The sequence below is a fragment of the Suricata suricatta genome, chromosome 7 (assembly GCF_006229205.1).
Source record: "Suricata suricatta isolate VVHF042 chromosome 7, meerkat_22Aug2017_6uvM2_HiC, whole genome shotgun sequence".
Taxonomy (NCBI): Eukaryota; Metazoa; Chordata; class Mammalia; order Carnivora; family Herpestidae; genus Suricata; species Suricata suricatta.
In genome coordinates this window covers 10,177,139-10,200,296 of record NC_043706.1, presented here as the reverse complement: position 1 = coordinate 10,200,296, position 23,158 = coordinate 10,177,139, and the positions used below count along the sequence as shown (strand labels likewise).

Here is a 23,158-nt window from a genome sequence, read left to right as displayed (position 1 = left end):
AGATTGAATGCTTAGTGAAGGAAAACAAGTAACATCTTTATGCCTTGGCCAGTCTCTTGAGAAGTTCCAGTGCCTGAAAAGTGAATCTCATTAGAGCCACTTCAAAAAGCAGCTCCAATCAGTTAATCAATGAAGGTAATGCACTTGAATATTTTCTGAGTCATGATCAGGACCAAACTGTATCACTTCTCATCACTATGTTAGGTAACCGTTAGTATCTTAATAGTCTTCATTCAGTCTTTGGAACTTTTTTCCAAAATCAACTGCATCTGTCCCTCAGATCTGCCGTGTACCGTAGCCTGGACCATAACTAGGATATTAAGGCTCTACAGAAAGATCATTCTACCAAGAGTAGGACAACTCTGGTCTCTCCTTTCACTTCCTTCTATACTTTCTAACCTTCTACCTGTCTCATTCATAAGCTTTTGGGTTAGACTTCAGCTCTGTCACTGAGATATACATGCCTTTGGCAAGCCTCAATTTCTTGGTCAGTGCTGTGTGACTTCTAGAGGACCAGATGGCAATATGTTGGCAAGTGCCTTGAAAAGTGACAGTGTTATCCAAATAGCAGCCACTAGATAGAGGAGAGTTTTGACCATTACAAGTGATAGATGAGTTTTATACCACAGGCAAAAGAATGGCTGGTTTCCTCCTCTTACTTCAGCTTCTGATTATCCTTGCTGCTCTTGTGTTTACACATAAATTTGTCCATTGTTAGCCTGAGAGTTGTCCAGGAGTCTCTGCTATGGATGAATATTGTTGTTGTTTACTCCTCCCTGTTTCAGCACATCAGTAGGAAGAAATGGTGGCTGATTGAAAACATTGCATTTCTCTGTGACGGCCAGCACGCTATAATCAGCCACTATCTTTCTTGTAATGCCTTTAGTAACGGAGGGACTCCACAGTACTGGTTTCACTGAGTCCCAAACATGGATGCAGGAAAGTATTTAGCCACGTTAGAGGAAGGACTTCAGAGCCAATGACAATTCTTCAAAAATTTATTATTAGAAAACCAACTGGGAAAGTCCCAGATGGCATGAAAGCACCAAGATGTTGAACCAACATTATTCTCTGAAAGAGTGGGAGAACATTATGATGTGTTCATAAAAATAAATGTATTAAATTTATAGGCATACCTAAAATAGGTCCTTCTGTCATTTAAGCCCACATATCTTGGGCAAATGCACCCTGGCTTCTTTAAAGAGTTGTATGACCCATATGCACTCCATTGTCTGGTGTGTAATAGTTCCCTTATGGTTTTTGATTAGTATGTTAATAAAAAAATGTTTGTATAACTTGGGTCAGTGGTTTCTCTTTTCTTAGATTTTAAAGTAAGAGTATCATATTGTACTTATTAACTGAGAAAGTCGTTTTGTGTTCTTACCGGTATCCACATATCTTACCCAACACTTGGAGAAAGCACCAGACCTGCAGTCAGAGAAAAACCTGACTTCAAATCTGGCCTGCCACTAACAACAGTAAGACCTCATTTTTTTTTATCTCTAAGTTGAAAGATGGTACTTGAACAACCCATTTTTCTATATGCCATATAATCTTATACAAATACGTACAAATAAACAAATCCTGGCTGATAGGTAAGGGAAAGTCTTGGAGTCTGTTGATGGAACAGGCCACGTTTGCAGGCATGATTCAAGTTCATGACAATCCCTTTAACGCAGAAGAATCAGAGCTAATTATATAAAGTGCTTCCAAGCTCTTGTTTCAATCCTGATAGAGGCCTTTTATTCAACCTTCAAACATTCCCAGTGAACCTTCTATGTCCTGTTACCCTGTTACCAGGACCACAAGGCAAACCTTATACCTCCCGCTGCTCACAGATTTCCTAAATTGTAGAGAAGTGGAGTGTGGTTTTGTAGAGATAAGGAAATAAAGAGGGGCTGAAGTTTCCCCAAAGAGAAGCAGTGGCTGCTGAGGTGAAGATGATCCGATTAAGGGAAAAGAAATCAGAGAAGAGAAAACAGCCAAGCAAAGAGCCGGCTTACGGGATTGGGGAGAGCCCAAATCTGGGGTTGAACTCTTTAAGAAATCACGTAACTCTTTCACATCTTGCTCTTCTCCCTTCCCAATTTTGACCACCCCATACCAGAAAACTAGGAAAGATTTCATTTGTCAGACTGGTGTGGGACCTTCGGGAAGCAGTGGGCATAAGGTACCGCAATCTGAAACCACATGGTGGTAGCCTGGGAGGTGGGATGGGGTGACCATAACATGTGACAGAAATGTGCTCAATCGCTGTGTGCCAGGTCCTGTGGGAAAGACTCTAACATACGTTGTTACCTTAGTCCTTCTAAACATTATTGTTTTCCTAAGTAGGAAGTATTTTCAAGCACACAGAAAATAATGTGACATCACTTGAACCCCCTCCATCTTCAACACATGTTAATATTAAGGCTAATTTGTGACATTGATAAAGATCTTTTTTAAAATATAGAAATACAATCTTATACACTCAGTTGAAATGCTAGCCTTTCACCCATCCAGTTGCACTAGGTCCTCTCTCTCTTCTCACTATTCACCTGAAGAAAAGGGGTGCTGCCCAGCTGCTGGAAGCACAGCAGCTGAGTGGCAATTCAATGGTGGCCGAAGGGTGGCCAGCAGGAGAGGTGGCAGGTCAAGGAAGCTACAGGTGAGATACCCAGGGACGGGAGTTCCTGAAGAATCCATACTGTGCCCTGGGACAGAAGGCAGCGTCTCCCAGCCCCAGCTGGCACCAACGCCCAGATGATAGTGCTACCAAAAAAGCCATGCCATTTCTGCCCGTCCTCCACTCCCACCCACTGCTCGCTCTTCCTCTAAGAGTGTGCAGGTCTTTTAAATTAAATCTGTATCGCTCATTCAGCCATGGTCCCAACAGGAAACAGATGGCACTTTCCAAACAGTATAATTTGAGGAGGGTTTATTTACAACAGGACTGTTTACAAAGATGTGGGTATAGGGAACCACAAGAGACAGCAAAGTAACCCAAGACTGATAGCAGCTGGTAGTTAACCTGCAGGTCCTGAGAGATGAGGGGAGGGAGTGCTTACTAGAACCCAGAAGCCCAGAAAGTGAAGCAGAGTCCAGTCCTCAGAGAAGTGCAGTACACAAACTGTTGTGAGGCAAGACCAGCCAGCCTACCTCTTGGGCTAAATGCAGGAGAACGATTTCCCTAATATAATTTTCCAAACTCAGTCTGATGCCCTGCTGCGGATCCTTTAGGAAGCTAGAGGGCACTGGAACTCATTTACTTAAATCTATACAGGACAGCCATAAATTTACATGCCAAAAGGATTTTACCAACATTGCAAAGCTTTGCTATGTGGTATTTCATTGTTCCAGTATTAAATACGGTAAAACCTTGGACTGCGAGTAACTTGTTCTGTGAGTGTTCCTCAAGACGAGCAGACATCTCTAATTGACGTGATAAATGATCGATGCCTTGCAATACGAGTAGTGCGAAATGCTGAACATCACATCACAACTGAGCCAATGGTTCTTCAAATTCACTTTGATATACAAGTGCTTTGGATTACAAGTGTGTTTCCAGAACAATTATGCTTGCAGACTAAGGTTTTACTGTACTTTGCAGCTTCTTTAACCACTCCTTTGACCCAAGGATTATTCACAAGTGAATTTATAAATTTTTATATCTGTAAATTTATGGGCTATATTTTATAATTGAATATCCATTTTCCTGCTTTCAAATCACAAAGCATGCTCTCATGTATATTTGTTGTTGTTTTCTTTTGTGACCTAGCAGATGGTCATTTAAGAAATGTTCAGGGTGCCTGGGTGGCTCATTCAGTTAAGCATGTGGTTTGGGTTCAGGTCATGATCTTGTGGTTCATGAGTTCAGGCCTCACTTTGGACGCCGTGCTGACAGGTTGGAGCCTGGAGACTACTATGGATTCTGTGTGTGTCTCTCTCTCTGCTCCTCCCCCACTTGCACTGTCTCTCTTTCTCTCTCTCTCTCAAAAAAAAATTTAAAAACAATTTTTAAATGTTCATTCAGTATGTAAGGGTAAGATTGTACAGTCTCTGTTGATTACAGAGTTCAAGGTATGTCCTTTAGATGTAGCTTGTTATTTTTTTTTCAAATCTTATGTGTTCTGAATTTTGTACATGTTTTTACAAATTTGGAAGTTTTATGTGCTTGGCAATTTGGTTTTTGTGTGTTTGGTCAACATTTTTAACTTTTCATTTTTCAGTTTCTTATTACACTTCTGTCTATTTAGTTATATACAATATAATTATGTAACAAAAGTCAGCATGCTACCTGCTAAAAGAATTTAGCATTGCTATTAAGATGTGCAAACGTTTCCTCTATTATTATAATAATTCTCTTTGTCCTTAATACATTTTTTTCTTTTATAGTTTATTGTCAAGTTGGTTTCCATGTAACACCCAGTGCTCATCCCCACAAGTGCCCTCCTCCATGCCCATCACCTATTTTTCCCTCTCCCCCACCCCCATCAACCCTCAGTTTGTTCTCAGTATTTAAGAGCCTCTTAGGGTTTGCCTCCCTCTCCTTAACTATTTATTCCCCATCCCTCTCTCCCATGCTCCTCTGTTAAGTTTCTCCTGTACCATATAGGAGTGAAAACATATGGTATCTGTCCTTCTCTGCCTGACTTATTTCACTTGACATAATATTCACGTTGCTACAAATGGCCAGATTTCATTTTTTCTTGTTGCCAGGTATATATAAAGCACATCTTCTTGATCCGTTGATCAGTTGATGGATATTTAGGCTCTTTCCATGATTTGGCTATTGTTGAAAGTGCTGCTGTGAACATTGGGGGTACATGTGCTCCTATGCATCAGCATTTCTGTATTCCTTGGGTAAATCCCTAGCGGTGCTATTGCTGGGACATAGGGGAGTTCTGTTGATAGTTTTTTGAGGAACCTCCACACTGTTTTCCAGAGCGGCTGCACCAGTTGACATTCCCACCAACAGTGTAGGAGGGTGCCCGTCTCTCCACACCCTCACCAGCATCTATAGTCTCCTGATTTGTTCATTTTAGCCACTCTGACTGACGTGAAGTGCTTTCTCAGTGTGGTTTTGATTTGTATTTCCCTGATGAGTAATGGTGAGCATTGTTTCATGTGTCTGTAGGCCATCTAGATGTCCTCTTTGGAGAAGTGTCTCTTCATGTCTTCTGTCCATTTCTTCACTGGATTGTTTGTTTTTCGGGTGTGGAGTTTGGGGAGTTCCTTATATTTTGGATACTAGCCATTTACCTGATATGTCATTGGCAACTATCTTTTCCCATCCCGTCAATTGCCTATTAGTTTTGTTGATTGTTTCCTTTGCCGTGCAGAAGCTTTTTATCTTGAAGACGTCCCAATAGTTCATTTTTGCTTTTGATTCCCTTGTCTTTGCATATGTGTTGAATAAGAAATTGCTGCAGTTGAGGTCCTGAAGGTTGTTTCCTGCTTTCTCCTCTAGGGTTTTTTGATGGTTGCCTGTCACACATTGAGGTCCTTCATCCATTTTGAGTTTTCTTTTGTGTATGGTGTAAGAAAGTAGTCTAGTTGCATTCTTCTGCATGTTGCTGTCCTGTTCTCCCAACACCACCTGTTAAAGAGGCTGTCTTTTTTCTATTGGATACTCTTTCCTGTTTTGTCAAAGATTAATTGGCCATAACTTGTGGGTCCAATCCTTGGTTCTCTATTCTATTCTGTTGATCTCTATGCCTGTTTTTGTGCCAATACTATATTGTCTTGATGATGACAACTTTGTAGTAGAGGCTAAAGTATGGGATTGTGATGCTTCCTGTTTTGGTTTTCTTCTTCAATATTACTTTGGCTATTTGGGTTCTTTTGTGGTTCCATACAAATTTAAGATTGTTTGTTCTAGCTTTGAGAAGAATGCTGATGCAATTTTGATTGGGATTGCATTGAGTGTATAGATTGCTTTGGGTAATAATGACATTTTAACAATGTTTATTGTTCTGATCCATGAGCACAGAATGTTTTTCCATTTTCTTCATGAGTTTTTCTTAAGCATACAGATCTTTTACATCTTGGGTTAGGTTTATTCCTAGGTATTTTCTGGGTTTTGGTGCAATTGTGAATGGGATCAGTTTCTTGATTTCTCTATCAGTTGCTTCATTATTAATGTACAAAAATGCAACCGATTTCTGTATGTTGACTTTGTACCCTGTGACTCTGCTGAATTCATTTTCAGTTCTAGTAGGCTTCTGGTAGAGTCTGTCAGGTTTTCCATATAGAGTATTATGTTGTCTGCTAAAAGTGAAAGTTTGGCTTCATATTTGCCAATTCTGATGCCTTTTATTTCCCTGTTGTCTGATTGCTGATGCCAGGACTTCCAGCATTATGTTAAACAACAGTGGTGAGAGTGGGCATCCCTACTGTGTTCTTGATCTTGGGGAAAACTCTCAGTTTTTCCCCCTTTGAGCATCATATTAACTGTGGGCTTCTCATAAATGGCTTTGGTGATATTTAAGTACGTTCCATCTCAACTTGTTCCACAGGTTTTTATTAAGATAGGATGCTGTATTTTGTCAAATGCTTTTTCTGCATCTATCGACAGGATCATATGGTTTTTATCTTTTCTTTTGTTACTGGGATATATCACATTGATTGATTTGCAAATATTATCCAGCCCTGTAACCCAGGAATGAATCCCACTTGATTATGGTGGATAATTCTTTTTATATGCTGTTGAATTTGACTTTCTAGGATCTTGTTGAGGGTTTTTGCATCTGTGTTCATCAAGGATATTGACCTGTAGTTTTTTTTTGTTTGTTTGTTTGTTTTTGTTTTTTTTTGGCTGGGTTTCTGTCTGGTTTGGGAATCAAAGTGATGCTGGTTTTGTAGAATGAGTTCAGAAGTTTTCCTTCCATTTCTATTTTTTGGAATGGCTTGAGAAGAATGAGTATTAACTCTGCTTTAAATGTCTGGTAGAGCTTCCCAGGGAAGCCATCAGACACAGGGCTCTTATTTGTTCAAAGATTTTTGATAACTGATCAATTTCTTCACTAGTTATGGGTCTGTTTAGATTTTCTATCCCTTCTTGTTTGAGTTTTGGAAGTGTGTGTGTGTTTAGGAATTCGTCCATTTCTTCTAGGTTGTCCAGTTTGTTGGCATATAATTTTTTATAGTTTCCTCTGAAAATTGCTTGTATTTCTGAGGGATTGGTTGTAATAAATCCATTTTCATTCATGATTTTGTTTATCTTTTCAAAAAAACATTTCTTGGTTTCATTGATCTGTTCAACTGTTTTCTTGGATTCTATATTGTTTATTTCTGCCCTAATCTTTATTATTTCTCTTCTTCTGCTGGGTTTGAGGTGCTCTGGTGGCTCTGCTTCTAGTTCCTTTAGGTGCACTGTTATATTTGTATGTGTGCTTTTTCTAGTTTCTTGAAATGGGCCTGGAGTGCAATGTACTTTCCTCTTAAGACTGCCTTTGCTGCATCCCAAACAGTTTGGTTTGTTATATTTTCATTTCATTTGTTTCCATATATTTTTCAATTTCTTCTCTAATTGTCTGGTTGGCCCATTTTTTCTTTAGTAGGGTGCTCTTTTAAACTCTATGCTTTTGGAAGTTTCCCAGATTTTTTTCCTGTGATTGATTTCAAGTTTCACAGCATTGTGATTAGAAAGTGAACATAGTATTATCTCAATTCTTTTATATTTATTGAGGACTGCTTTATGACCCAGTGTGTGATCTCTCTTGGAGAATGTACCATGTGCACTTGAGAAGAAAGTGAATTCCATAGCCTCAGGATGTAGAGTTCTACATATATCTGGCAAATCCATCTGGTCCAATGTGTCATTCAGGTCCATTGTTTCTTTAGTGATTGTCTGTCTAGTTGATCTAGCCATTGCTATAAGAAGAGTATTAAAGCCCCCTGCAATTAGCACATTCTTATCAATAAGATTGCTTATGTTTGTGATTGTTTTATGTATTTGGGTACTCCCAAATTTGGTGCACAGACATTTATAATTATTAGCTCTTCCTGATGGATAGGCCATTATTATTATATAATGCCTTTCTTCAGTTCTTGTTACTGCTTTGACTTTAAAATCCAGTTTGTCCAATATAAGTATGGCTACTCCAGCTTTCTTTTGACTTCAGGTAGCATGATAGATATTTCTCCATCCCCTCACTTTCAATCTGAAGGTGTCCCCCAGGTCTAAGGTGAGTCTCTTGTATACAGCAAATAGATGGATTTTGGTGTTTGATCCCTTCTGCTACCCGATGCCTTTTGATTGAATTTAGTCCATTTATATTCAGTTTTATTACTGGAAAATATGGGTTTAGAGTCATTATGTTTTCTGTAGGATTCATGCTTGTAGTGTTGTCTCTGGTACCTTGTGTTCCTTGCAAAATTTCCCTCATAGAGTGTATGTGTGCTTTTTCTAGTTTCTTGAAATGGGCCTGGAGTGCAATGTACTTTCCTCTTAAGACTGCCTTTGCTGCATCCCAAACAATTTGGATTGTTATATTTTCATTTCATTTGTTTCCATATATTTTTCAATTTCTTCTCTAATTGCCTGATTGGCCCATTTTTTCTTTAGTAGAATACCTTGTAGGGCTGGTTTAGTAGTGATGAATTCCTTCCATTTTTGTTTGTTTGGGAAAACCTTTATCTCTTCTTCTATTCTGAATGACAGGTTTTCTGGATAAAGGACTCTTGGCTGCATATTTTTCATTTTCATCACTTGAAGATTTCCTGCCATTACTTTCTGGCCTGTCAAGTTTCAGTAGATCAGTCTGCAACTACCCCAATAGGTTTCCATTTGTATGTTAGGCCTCTTTTGCCCCTAACTGCTTTCATAATTCTCTCTGTATCCTTATATTTGCCCATTTCACTGTGATATGTTGTGGAAGATGGATTCAAGTTACATCTGAGGGGAGTTCTTTGTGCCTCTTGGATTCAATGGCTGTTTCCTTCCCCAGATTGGGGAAGTTCTCGGCTATAATTTGTTCACATAACCCTTCAGCCCCTTTCTCTCTTCTTCTTCAGGAATTTCTATTATACAGATAGTGTTCCGTTTGATATCATCATTCAGTTCTCTAATTCTTCTTTTGTGCTCCTGGATTAATTTATCTCTCCTTTTTCTCGGCTTCCTCTTTTCTTATAACTGTGTCTTCTAATCCACCTATTCTCCTCTCTGCCTCTTCAATCTGTGCAGTAGATGCCTCCATTTTATTATGCACCTCATTTATAGCATTTTTTTAAATTCATCACAACTATTTTTAAGGTCCATAATCTTTGTAGTGATAGCATCTCTGGTGTCTTCCATGCCTTTTTTTAAGTTCAGTGATTCATTTTATGACTATAGTTATAAATTCTTGGTCAATTATGTTGTTTATATCTGTTTTGACCACTTCTTCAGCTGTCACTTCTTCCTGGAATTTTTTAGAGAAGAGTTCTTCCGTTTCACCATTTTGGCTAACTTTCTATCTCTTGTAAGTTTTAAAAGCTTGTTATGTGCTCTGTACCTGTGCGTGCTGCTATATTAAAGGAGACTCATTGACTATCCATGGCCTGTCCGTTCAGGTAGTGTTCTTTTAAGGATGTCCCTAGGTCTCTCTTGTTGAGACTTTGGTTATTTTATTTCCCTACTCATAGTAATATTATGGACTCTTTTTTTTTCATGTTTTATTTATTTTTGATACAGAGAGAGACAGAGCATGAGAGGGGGAGGGGCAGAGAGAGAAGGAGACACAGAACCGGAAGCAGGCTCCAGGCTCTGAGCTAGCTGTCAGCACAGAGCGTGACGCGGGGCTCGAACCCACGAATGTGAGATCTGACCTGAGCTGAAGTCGGAGGCTTAACTGACTGAGCCACCCAGGCGCCCCTATTATGGACTCTTTACCATGTGTACTTTGGCTTGTTTTTTGAGGTTGCCCTGGGAAGAAAAACAGACAAACGGAACAAAAGCACTCAAAGGCGCAAACAAATCAAATAAACAAGCAAACTTAAAGGAAAGATAAACAAAACAAAATAAAAAAAACAAAAGACAGTGTAAAAGCATAAAACCAGAAATCCCAGCTACAAATAAAGAGCAGGGTGGAGGCAGTGCTGATGGAAGAGCACATACAAAGAGAGAAATGACAGGGGTGGGGAGAAGGAGAAATTGAACATTGACCAGGCAGAGACTAAAGGATTTAATTAAGATAGAGACAAAGGAGAATATGGCAGGAGGTGAGGAGAAAAAGATACATGAAGATAATGTTACCTAGAGAAACTATATAGTTTGATGATTTCAGAGAGAGAGAGAAAGGAAGGGAATGATGGAGGTGTAGAACATACATCAAGAGAATGGATTACATATGCCTGTTTAAGCAAACCTATAACCCCGGGGCACCCGGTCCAGAGGAGGGGAGAGATAAGAATAAGATAAAGGAGACTATATCTGAGTGGCAAGGATTGATCTAGAATTAATCAAGGCACTGCATCAGTGCTGATCCTGGGAGGGAGCCTGTTTCTGCAGCATCTATTTCAGCTCTGGTAATAAAGCAGCTACCCTGCACGGATGGACGTGGTTTGGTGTAGGTGGGTCTTGCCTCCACTGTGGGTCCCCTGGCCTGTTCCCTGAGGCCCGCCTTGGTGGTTGTGAGGAGAAAATTGGCAACCCCCCAGTCCCTTCTTGAACCAGGCATTGCAGATCACTCTTTCGGGTCTGATCTCACTGTGCTGTGGGTGCAGCTATAGTGGGTCGTGTTCTTTGTCCTGCCCTCAGCCTTGTGTCCCGATCTTACTTCATGCACATAATGGTACCACCCGAAATGTAGTCCCGCAAGCTGGGGTACTTCCTAGCAGGGGATGAGTAGGGAGCTGCCAAATGCATCCCTGGTGTAGTGTCTATTCCTGAGGGCATTTCTGGGACCAAGTCACCCAGCCCAAAGAAAGCTCCGCAGTTAGAGATAGGAACTCTCTCTCTGAATGCCCTGTGAGACTGTCTTCTTAGTGGACTCCATCTCTTTTCCTCCCAGACTCTTGCAGTTCAGAATCCTTTGGCTTCTTTGCCTTCAGCCCTTCTTTGAGAGATGCAGGCGGGAAGTACGGAACTCCCTGTTTCTCCACCATCTTGCCTGGACTCTGAAACTGTAGTTTTAAAGTGAAACTTTTAAAAGCATGTTTAATACTGATTTTTTTTTCTTCAGCTCTTCCATGTACTTCTTACTGAAATGATCCATAAAACTCTCCTATCCTGGGGGGTAGAGAGCTGTGGGCACCAGTATCAAAAGTTGTGGTTCACCTTCCATCCAAGTTCAAAGCCCCAGCGCGGTGCCTCCCCACCCCCAGCAGGCTCCCAGCCTAAAGCCTTTCCCTTGCCGCCTTCCCCACCCGCTCAGCCCTACTCCATGTTAGGAATCGTCCTTAATAAGTTTTTCCTGGCATTCTCCTTTATCTGCTATTAACATGGCTAAGCAAGTTTATTTTTAATATTTTCTCAGATATATTTTTTAGCCTTTAACGTTCAAAGCTTTTGTGTGCTCACAATTTAAGTATCTTATAAACAGTGTGTAGCTGGATTCAATTCTGTATTTTGGTCACTGACTGAAAATAAGAAGCAATTTAAATCTATTTACTTTTATTGAGATTATTAATATATTTGGAATCTGTTTAAAAAGTGCTTATTTTTGAGAGAGAGAGAGAGAGAGAGAGAGAGAGAGAGAGAGAGAGAGAGAGAGAGAGAGAGAGGAAAGAGAAAGAGAGAGAATACAAGTGGGGGGGGTTAGGGAGAGAGGGGAACAGAAGATCCAAAGCAGGCTCAGTGCTGACAGCAGAGAGTCTGATGTGGAGCTCAAACTCAGGAACTGTGAGATCATCTGTGACCTGAGCCAAAATCAAGAGTTAGATGCTCAGCTGATTGAGCCACCCAGGCACCCCTGCAATGTTTGTTTCCTGTTGCTGTGTTTTTCCCTGGTTTAACTGAATCGATAGTAAGTTTTTTTCATTCTTTCTTTCCTCCCTTCTTCCTTCCTTCATTCCTTTTTTCTCTTTTTATACTGGGTTAGCATTTATAGATTAATTATATTTCTGTTTTCTTATGGCATTCTTAATTCAATAATATCTAGAGTTAAAACAATTTTTCTACAGTAGTTCCACGAATCTAAGGACATTAAGTTCTTTAAACTTTGCACTTTTTGCTATTACTACTTTGTGCTTTATTCCCACCTTGCTCACAAACCCCACCAAAGTCATTTGTCTGAATTACTATGGCTGTTTAGAAGGAAAGCTTCCTTACTTCTACCATCAGTTTCTTTGCTATGTTTCCTGATCACTTTTGATTCTTGAACTTTTGTTTCCTCCTTTGGTTGGGATTCCTCTCCTGCTGATACTCCTCCTTCCATAGTTTTTACAGCAAGGGGGTGTGGATGGTTAAACTCTCCTGATATATGTATATAATAATGTTTATAAATATATCTATTCTAGAAGACCACATCTGCTTTCTCCAACATGGGCATATAACCCATTATATTCTCATCCAGTGTCCCTGGTGGCCTCCTTAGTATTAGCCAAGCTAGAAATTCTGGCTTTGACTTCATTTTAACAGCATGAGGATTCCCTTCCTCTTATTTTGAGCTTTATTTTGTTATATCCCATACTTCTGAGGGATTGACGGACAAGGCAGGTGCGCAATTCAGCTCAGACAACTGTGATGCTTGCTCTTAATGTATTTGACAATATTGTGATGCAGGAACATTTTTCATTCTTTTTATAGAACCTCACAGAACATCTCCAACATGCAGTGTTCTAAATCCTGGGAATACAGAAGTGACTAAGGTGCAGTCCATGATCTAAGTGACATGCAATTAATCACTTAAAGGAGAGAATTTCTGAAATGGAGGCATGAATGATAGTGGAGCACAGAGAGAAAATCTGGCTCTCCATTTATTTTTCTTCTTCTTCTTTCTTCTTCTTCCTCTTCTTCTTTTAGGGGGCAGAGTTGACTCTCAAAGTACTGGTAAAGACTTGCCCAATTTCAAACGTATTAAGCATAGAGCCAGGATATATGGTCCACACAAAATCTTGTGTTTTTGAAACAAGAATAGCAGCTGTCTCCTCAACATAGGGGCTCAGTTGTGAGCAGTGGGGGTTGGGTTAGAGTTCTGGTTACCTATCAGAGTTAGGATGAATAAAAACTTATTTAATACTCTTCCAAGGGTCTCACCCCCTTCATCCCTACTCTCATTTGAGGGAAAAACAAAAAACCAAAACAACAACAAAAAAACCCTTTGCTGTTAAATCTGAGGTCTCTCCTGCTTCTGCTCACCCATCACTGAACACAGAGCTCAGGGGCTAAATGAAAGTGGAGTGTAAACCAGAAATTGCTGTTCCAGAAAGTATGAGGTCATAGGGGAGAGCAGAAAAGCAGCCCTACTAAGATGAGCATTTGATTCTAGTGGATACAGTTTTATACTGGGACAGTTTACAGCCTCACTAAACAAGGACTTGACCTTGGAAACACCTAGGGAACTGCAGCCAGGCCTCCTGCTGCTCCCTCCTGTTGATGAGCAGAGAGACTTTTCAGAGACCTCACCTTAATTTCCTGCCCAGTTGGCAGCCTTTGAATTTTTCAATAAGCTGTACGTTAAAGTTGTTGGATTTTTTTCCTCTTTAAATGCCAATTTTGTCATATGATTAGTGTGTGTTTTTCATCTGGAAAATGCTCTGAAAGGCATTAATTGTTTCATCTGATATTACTTTGAAATGAAAAACAGAAAAGAAGGTGGGCAGATTTGCTACACTGATGATGTTTTGTAGCTAATTTGATTTATTAGGTAGGAAGAAATGTCAGGAAAATCTTAGGTATTCACTTTAGCAAATATGTCTGCTGCCTCCTATTAACCCACCACCATTTTCTTTTCAGAAAACACTGCTGGAGCCTTCCGCTGTCGGGGTAGCCTGTTCACCTCAGCCAAAGAGCCGAGCCTCAGGTAACCCTCAGATTTCACACTGTCCTGGTGCTCTGCTTCCTAGGGTGGGGAAGGAGTTTGTTTTCTTAGCATCTGCAATTTCTCACTATTAAAATACAGTTCTTTAGCAGCTAATAATTTAGGGGTTGACAACTATTGGGGGATAGCAACATGGATCAAAGAAAAGGAGTTTTTCCAGAAAGACAACATGAGACAATGAAAAGTGGAATGGGGGCATTATTTTTGTCTCAGATGTGTGTCAAGTTGAACATGCGTCTCAGCCCAGATCTTCCTCTTTTTTTTTCTTAAAAATTTTTTAAATGTTTTATTTATTTTTGATACAGAGAGAGACAGAGCATGAGGGGGGTGGCAGAGAGAGGAGACACAGAACCGAAAGCAGGCTCCAGGCTCTGAGCTAGCTGTCAGCACAGAGCCTGACGCGGGGCTCGAATCCACGAATGTGAGATCTGACCGGAGCCGAAGCCGGAGGCCTAACCGACTGAGCCACCCAGGCGCCCCCAAGATCTTCCTCCTTGAATCTATTATCTCGTTACCTTTCCCTCCCATCTGCCTTCTCTTCTTGTATTCCTTAAATGAGTGAGTGGCAACACCATCTAACCAATACCCCAAACTTAGGAACTTCAGCAAAATTGTGACTCTATTGTTGTCCTTTCCAAATCCTGTACTGTGATACTGTGATTTGCTCTCATCTTCTGGGCACCTCTTGTGGGGTAAGCTATGTAGAAAGTGTGTGTGCGTGTGTATGTGTACACATCTGTTACTGTTCCATTTTTCAGAGGTGAGAGTTGAGGCTCAGAAAGGTTCAGCAGCGTGCCCATGCTCAGGCAATAGTGGTAGAGTCGTAATGCATTACTTTCAGTTTCCTGAACATGTCGCAAGTGGTTGCCTCAAACTGTTCTTCTCCACATCTTTGGCCATTCCTCACCTTTCTGACAGGACTCAGCTTAAAATGCACTTCTTCCACTGATCCCGGGTCTTCCAGGCCTGGTGTGCATGGAAAATCCTCCAGATCCTCTGTATCTGTTCTCCTGTAATTGTCCCTGTGCCACTGCATGGTAGCTTAATTGCCCAGGACCACCATTGTATCACAGGCCTTCTGAGGGTCAAGACCGCGAGGTCTCCCTTACCATCAGATCCCTAGGCCTGTAGGGATATAGCAGAGACTACATATTGGTTTTAAGAATGGAACAGTGTTGGGAGAATTAGAAACACAAATTCTGTTGACTTCTCAATTGCTGCAGGGGGCTGGCCCTTTCTTAGTTTCCTTTCTGTAGAACTATTCTTTGCCCATAGAGCTGTTCTGTCTTAGTTCTCGTGTGTTAAACTCATCACCAGATTCTACAAGTTGCTTCCACGCAGAGACCAAATACAAGTTTTTACCTTGTTTATTTAACAAAGCAGAGTGTTTCGCTTTTTGATGTTCTATCGCATCAGCTTGGAAGGGACATGGCTTTCTCGTTTATCCTTCTTCATGGTGCCATTTTATAAGCTTATGGGTTGTCAGTGTTCAAATGGAAACTAGAGACCATTTAATTAAGTCCTTCTGAGGAAACGGAGTCCAGAAAGATAAGGCAATTTACCCAAGGTCCTGCTGCCAGCAAGCAGTAGCTTTATCCTATTTTATTTACTCCACGTCTCCCCGTAGTTTTTGCCTTTCTTATGGTTAGATGGATCTCCGTGTGGGAAGGTGACCATACCTGCGGGTTCACATTCACAAATCTGCCTCTGGGCATTCAGGGCTCCAGTGCTGGGCTTCACTTCTTTGAAGTCAGCCAAAGTGCTAACTTTAGGACTGAAGTCATTATCTGGTGTTACAGCCTTAGAATAGCCAGCAGAATGACCGGTCATACACAAGGAAGCAGCACATGGAACAGAACAGCAGCCAGTTCTGTCACGCGTCCCAGGATTTGTAGCTTGGCCATGACATCTGGCAGAAGGATTTGCAGAGTCCAGTGCTGAGCTCCCTGAAGCCATGTGCTCACATCTGGGGTCTAGACTGAGCGGCTCTCCCCTTTGGGCTCCCGGCCTCTTCACACCTGGTGCACCTCTGTCTCTCTCTGGCTCTCTCACTTTATCCCTTTTCACTTTGCCAAAACCGTAACCGCCCCCCCCCCATCTGCCTCTCTCTCCTGATTCCTTTTCTTTGTTCATTTTTCTTTTCTCAAATCACTTTTTGCTTAAGTTTTTCCAGATACTCCTGACAGACATCTTAGAGAAAAGGTTTTCCCAGCAATGAGGAGTCTGTTGGGGCAAAATGTCAAAGTGGACAGTGTTCTAGCAAGCTTCTAGTTCAAGGTCTTCTAATCAGCTGCCTGACCTTAAAAACTCTGTTATCAGTGGGTTTCAATTTTTATGATCTTAATAATGAAAAAGTAGGGCATATTTGCTGTATTCTAACTTTGTTTTAAAACTACAGAATCCTTTCTTCAAACAAATTCTTATGAGGAACATCAATATGGAGAAAACACTGAGGCATTGCATTGTGAATAGTACTGGCCAATATGGGCAAGAATGATTTGTCTCCTCTGAGTTGAAACAGAGGAAACTCATGTGTGGTTCTTCATATTCCTTTCCTTGTGACTGGAATTAAAAAGGCTGCCTCTTACACAGGTACAGCTATGAGATCATGGACTCTTATCAGTATGGGTCCACACATAGCTCTGTGGAGCAGAGATTCATGCCCATAATGGACATGGTGTGGTTGAAAAATAACCCTTTGATATGTTATTAGGATGTAGGGGTTTCTATGCTAGAATAAAGCTACCCTATGTTGCTAAAGGAGCAGGTAAGGAGAACACAATGAGGAGAACAAGATCAAAATCTCCTGTTAGGCCCTATTTAACCATCTGCATTTGTGTGCATCTCTTTCTACTGGGTTATATCATTACACAAAACCGACAGTCCCCATATTGGTCTATTTGAATGAAATTTAGCAGAAAAGGGGTCTGCTGATTAACATAACTGGGAACAATTTGAATATCATTCATCTAGAACTTTTCAAATTCAAATAACAATTTTTAAACAAAACCCTTTCCTAAAATAGGAGCCCATACAATTTTACAAAATCCTATACCTTGGAGATAAAATGTTAGCGCTATCAGAGCATCTTTGGATAGTTGTGATTCATGACATCTGCTGTTCTTCTTGAAGTCTTTTCCATCTCCCCCTTCTTCCTCCCCTACCCACCCAGCCCCCCACTACCAATGGGGACTGCTTACTGAGAATGGTTAGCAAATATAAATACTCCTCCTCCTTCCTTGGGGCAAGGGAGAGGTGGGGATAACTGACTCACATGTCCTACACTGAATTCCTGAGTTCCCCAGTAGGACTAAACTCCAGATACTCAACAGGCTAATTGGTATAATAACAGAGCATTTATTGGCTGGCTGTCTTTCTTTCTCTGTCTCACTGCCACCCCCAACCCTATCTCCCCCAATTGTTATTTCCTAGTGTCACACCCAAATAAACCTTTCACACTTGAATCCCTCTCTCAAGACTTGGGCGAAACTCAAACAGCGGCCATTTAGCCCAATCATTCTTCTTTCCATAGATTCAGACCTTCTCTCTCTCTCTCTCTCTAGAAGATTTCTAAATGGATTATTGAATAAGTAGCAATTTCAGGCAAGAGGGTGGGCTTCTTAAACTGGATCTCTCAAGAGGGTTGAACATTTTTAATGGAAATTCAGTTATACCTTCAACTGTGGAACCAGGATCCACCTCTTAATGCCTTTTATAATTAAGGAGATTTGCTAGATCTCATCTCTCACTTGTTAAAAAAAATCTCATAAGAACAGAATACATCATGTTTTTATGTTGAGTCTAACATTTCCATTGTTCCCAAGTGGAGGCACATTGTCACAAGATCAATGTCTCCCAAGTATTCCTGTTTTCCTAAGTCACCATTGTGCAGTGTTTTTGGGAGAGTGTTGGACTGTGGAATGGAAAGGGCCAATGGATATAAAGAAAAGGAGTATATTTACTGAAAGGCCTAATGTCAAGTAGCTTTGTACATTGGAAACATTTGGTGCATGAGATGGAAGAAATGATATTTATGGTCACAGAATGTGATGTCTGACTTTATGATTTCAGGACTGGCACAGTAACCAATCACAACAAAATTGTGAGGTGTGGCCACAGAAGGGAGTAGCTTAGATGAAAGACAATAGAGGTAAGAGATTAAAGATGTTTGTAGCCTCTGAGTTGTATTTCTAATCTGTGTTGGTAAAGAACTTCATGTTTCCAAGTGCAACGTGCACTTGTCTGTCTGTATTTTGGTGGACTTCTCAGAAGGCTTAGCATTGTCTAGTTCCTTTTCCTGGCAGTACATTTCCCTTGGCTCCATGGTTACACAGTTCTAGGAGTTTCCTTCTATTCTCTTTCCAGTTCCTTAGCATATACGTCTTTTTAAAATGTTGGTGTTCCATAGAGGTCAAGTCCTACACTGTCAGTAACTCTCAGCCTTTTCCCCTGGGGGATGACATCCACTCCCCTGGTGGTAGCTCCCCTTGCGTGCTGATGAGTCAGCACCTTTGGCCCAGATTCATTCTCATCTCCTTCAGTGAATCTCTACTTGTACACCTCACCGGCACCACAAACCCAACATTTCAGAAATTTTATGCAACTTTACTAGGTTCCCCCCCCCCACCAAAACCCTCACAAAACACTGTTTCTACTCTTCTTTTCTCTATCTTAATAAATGAGAACAGTAGGACACAAGCTCCATGAAGCCAGGGTTGTTTACCCATTTTGACTACTGACATGTCCCCAGGAGAACCATGTCCCCACCCCAAAAAATATTTTAAAAATACTTGAATGAATGAGAGCTTGACTACTCCAGCCTCCACAAAAAGTCATATTTAGCTCTGGCTCTTATTAGTTGCTTGCTACATGTCTGTCCTTCTCATCAAAGTGCAAAAACTTAGTAAGAATCTAATAACAGGAAATAGGTGTCACACGTCATTAGTAGTAGTACCAAAATTTGGTAGTATATGACTTTCAATAAGGACATAATGAAGCACGTAGTCATAGTGTGACTATGCAGTATTGACTAATAATAGTGCTTGAAAAAATTTTGAGTATTATGGGGGAAAATAATATATGATGTTACAGTTTTAAAAAGGGAGCACGGACTATTTTAAATATAGGATGTCTTGTTGTATGGAAAACAATTTGACAATAAAATATTATGGAAAAAAAATAAAAAATAAAGTAAACAAAAACATTACAAAAAATAAATAAATAAATAAATATAGGATGTCTTAAATATACATATATAACAATACATATGTTTAATGTGCAAAGAAATGATTAGGAGAAAATATAACAAAATGTTAATACTGATTATCCATAGAATAATAGGTGATTTTTATTTTATTCTTTATATTCTTTGCCCTTTCCAAAATGTCTAGAAGTAAGCATGCTTTACTTTTATAATAAGAAACCATATACAGTTAAAATATTTTTGTATAATAGAATCAAGGCTAAACATTTTGTTCTTGATTTTTTGTTTTGTTGTATTTTCATGGTTTTATTCTTCAGTGAATTTTACTGAAAATATTTTCTTTTGCTTTCTAATAATGGAGCCAAATATTTATTTTGCTATAGAAGTATTTTATGGTTTCCTTTATTTCCTGTCTCATTGTTGTTCAAAGGACAGTGGAGCATGGTATTCTTTTTGTTTTATGCAACTATTTACAAAAGACTTGGGCCCTAGATGCTTCTGTAAAAAATATAGAGCCGAGCAGCACATCAAGTTTGATTTTTATATTAATAAAAGGGTGGATGAAATACCATTATCCTGAATTTTGACTGCCATTCATTAACTTTTTGAAAGGAAGGAAGGAGGAAGGAATGAAAAGCAAACAAAGAGAAAGAAACAGTTTCTTTCTTTCTGTTTGCCTTTGCTGGGAAAGGAGAAAAGTGTTTTGGAAAATGAGAAAATTATATCAAATATAGAAATCATGATACAAGATGGCCTGATTGTAAATTCCACTTGAAGCATTGGCTTCCTATGTGGTGTTGGTGAACTTACCTTCCACTGATTCTCGGATTCTTCATCTGTTAGATGAAGGGCTGTCCTGTAGGTGCCTGACGATAAGCATTTTTGATGGTTGTGCAAGTGTCTGACATTAAGCTTTTGATTGCTGAGCCATCCATCTCAGATAAAAACATTGCCAGCCAGACAACTAGGTAAGAGCCAGGAGCCCACCCATGAGGTTCCCCTTTTAGAGAGCCCCAGGTCATCTAGGTAAGTGACCCATGCCTTAATTCCCACTCTTGGGTTTTACATTTCACCAAATGAAGAGTAAACCTGTAACACCCTAGGCATCTCACCCTCAATCCCAATACAGGCAGAACCCCAAGTCCACACACTTTCTCTTTCCCCATAACCTCCCTGAGTGGCCCAGGTGTGCTGTGTAGTCACGGGGAATTGTGAGTAATAAACCTTTTGTTCAGTGTTCTTGATTGGAGGGGGTACTCACCACGGGTAGTGTGACCCAAATGAGTGCCTCCAGCATTCCTAGTCAGGGCATCCCTGTGGATAGGTTGAGACAAACACAAAATGAGAGCATCTGCCTTTTCCCTGAGGTCCTCCTAAAAATTCAGTACAACAAGTGGCTGTTCCTGGATCAAAGTTTGTAAAATTAAGTGCTTGTCATTGTGGGACAATGTAGATGTCATGGCCTTGGGAACTCCAAGGTAGAATTTCACATGGCGGTTAGTCAGCTGTTCAGGAAGCATGGGGATAAGTATGAGAGGTCCCTCCACCAGTCCTGAGCATCACGTGGAGACACCCCTGCATACTTCATTCAGTCCATGTGCTTCAGCATGCCCCTGGTCTTAGGCTCAGGATATTTGGTGATATTCTATTTCTTTTTCCTATTCTGTCCTCAGGTCCTGCCAACCCTGGACTTTTTTTAAGGTCCTAATAAAAAGAGCTCCTTCATGCCTTTTTTTCTTGCAAAAGAGTAGAGATTGATGGCCCTCTTAGAAAAACCTAACAGCTATAAACATAGAGCCAGTCTTTTGTCCAGCTTGGCAAGCAGGTGGGGCAAATCCCTGTTATTTGCTCCTGATGTTTTACTCCTCGAAAGACCAACAAAAAGTTTTTTTTGCTATAGCTATGGAAAATAAAATACAAGTTAAAGCCTCAAGGCACCCCATAAGACAACCCTTTGGCAGCATGCCCTGCTTAATTTATATTTCAACAGAGCCTATTTTCCATATTAAAAGGAACGTAGGGAAATCAGAAGAAGGAAAGAGAGAGGAAAAGATGGATGAGGTTGTAAAAAGAATCCAAAAGGAAAAATTTAGATCTCAGATTAATAGTATATCTCTGAAATTTTGTTCTGTCAGGGCTTAATTTATCTGTGTACTGATCAAGGTAAACACTTGCTACTCTAACTTTGACATTTCAGTGACTCATCAGAGTAAAAGCAAATTTGTTCACATATCACAGTCCGGTACATATCAGCCTTTGGGAAACATGGGCCACTCTGCTCCACACAGTCATTCAGGAACCCAGACCAGATTCTTCAGTTATATTATTTGCCCTTGACAAAAATGAAAGAAAATCAAACATAAGTGAAGAATGTATCAGGAAGTTTCTAAGAATCCGCCTGAAAGGGGAGGATACCACTTCCTTCCACATTCTGTTGGCCAGAACTCAGACACATGACCTCATCGATCTGCAGTGGAAGCTATAAACAGAGTCTAGTTGTGCAAATAGGAATAAGGGTTTAGAGGAAAAGAGCTTCGTCTATGTCACTGTGGGACCAGAGCTAGGAGAGGTTTCTCCTCCAGCAGTGCCCCTGGCTGAAGGACAAGGGAGTATTCAGCCAACCTCCAGGGGTCTCTAGTTAGCTTTCCGGTACTCAAACTGCCCTGTGGCAAAAGTAATTCTGACCCTCTTTTGCCCTTCGTACAAACACACAAAGATACTATTATTTTTTTTTAATGTAGGTGAAGAGGTTTTTATAAGTTAGTTCATATCTTATAAAGTTGATGTTATGAGAACATTTGGTAGGGTGTTTATATTTGTGCTGGCTTAGAAAACTAAGATTTGTATAGAAAATTGTTATGTACCTGGAATAGAATTATTTCACTAGATGATTTAGTAACTTTGAACATGATCAAAAAACAAACAAAAAAGCTAAAAAACACCTGGTGTGTTATTTTCTTCCAAAAGAATTCCTTTAAGTAGAAATAGAAAGGGTTACTGTCTGGTTAAAATGGCAAATAAAAAATCTTTTCAGCAAAATCATTTTCTTCTGTTCACTCAAAAACACAGACTAGCAAGTACGCGGTCCTGAATTGTGGTTCCACTTAATGGCAGCAGTTGGGTTTATTGCAGTGTTCCTAGCACTCTGGGGTGTCACAACACGAGGCAGTAAAAGAACCTTAAACACGTCATTAAGAGTATGATGAATGTTATATGCATAGAGGTGGACAGGTCAGGGTGTAATCTGAAATGCAAAACCAGTTCAAATACTTACTGTCACAGAATTGGTCATCCCGGTGATGGAGGAGCTGAAAAACCGAACAAGATATAGTAAGGTAACCCCAAGAGATTTCAACAGCAGGAAGCCACTCCCATCATTGGCTGGGAGACAGAGAGAGGAAATGGTGGTCCCTGAGGCCAGGGACTGGGTCACTAAGTAGAAGCTAGACTCATCCAGATATCTCCCACAGGAGCCAGTGACGTGCTTAAAGCCAAGGCCCATGAACGTGCAGAGAAGACGGGGAAAGAAATACATGGCTTCTTCCTCTCTCCTCACCTCCCAAAGGGTCCTGCCTATGTCTACACTGGCCTCATCTCAGGACGAGCAAGCCTACGATCAGCAAACATAATTAATGCACCCAGGATGAGTATCATGTACGGTTTATATTTTGCAGTGACTTACCTTGCATGGTTCAAAATGGTGGCCTCTCTCCATGTAGCTGCTTAAAAGAACACTTAGATAAGCAAACACCACCAACAAGCAAAACAAGTACTACAATGTAAAAATATTAACAAAAAATGATAACCCTCTCACATGCATAAATGAAAGGTTGCACACAAAGAACTCACATCTTAATACATTCTGTCAAGGACAAAAATTACATGCTGGTTTGTTTTTTTTTCCCCCCTAGGGAGTGTGTCTTGGGTTTTTCCCTTATTGTTTTCTTTACTTTTTTTTTCCTCTTCTTTTTATGGTGGTGGGGGTGGTTATGTTTAAATAAAGTTGCTTTTA

The 23,158-nt window shown here is 40.3% G+C and overlaps 2 long non-coding RNA genes across 2 annotated transcripts in view; both read left to right on the top strand.

The window, feature by feature from the left end:
• Nucleotides 1-23,158, top strand: part of LOC115296112 — a 70,521-nt gene that overhangs the window by 13,148 nt on the left and 34,215 nt on the right. The gene's annotated exons all lie outside the window — the stretch shown is intronic.
• On the top strand, nucleotides 1,389-22,920 carry LOC115296113. Its single transcript, XR_003910735.1, has 4 exons — nucleotides 1,389-1,478; nucleotides 13,859-13,925; nucleotides 18,015-18,093; nucleotides 22,617-22,920. It is a non-coding gene; the product is annotated as an uncharacterized LOC115296113 (long non-coding RNA).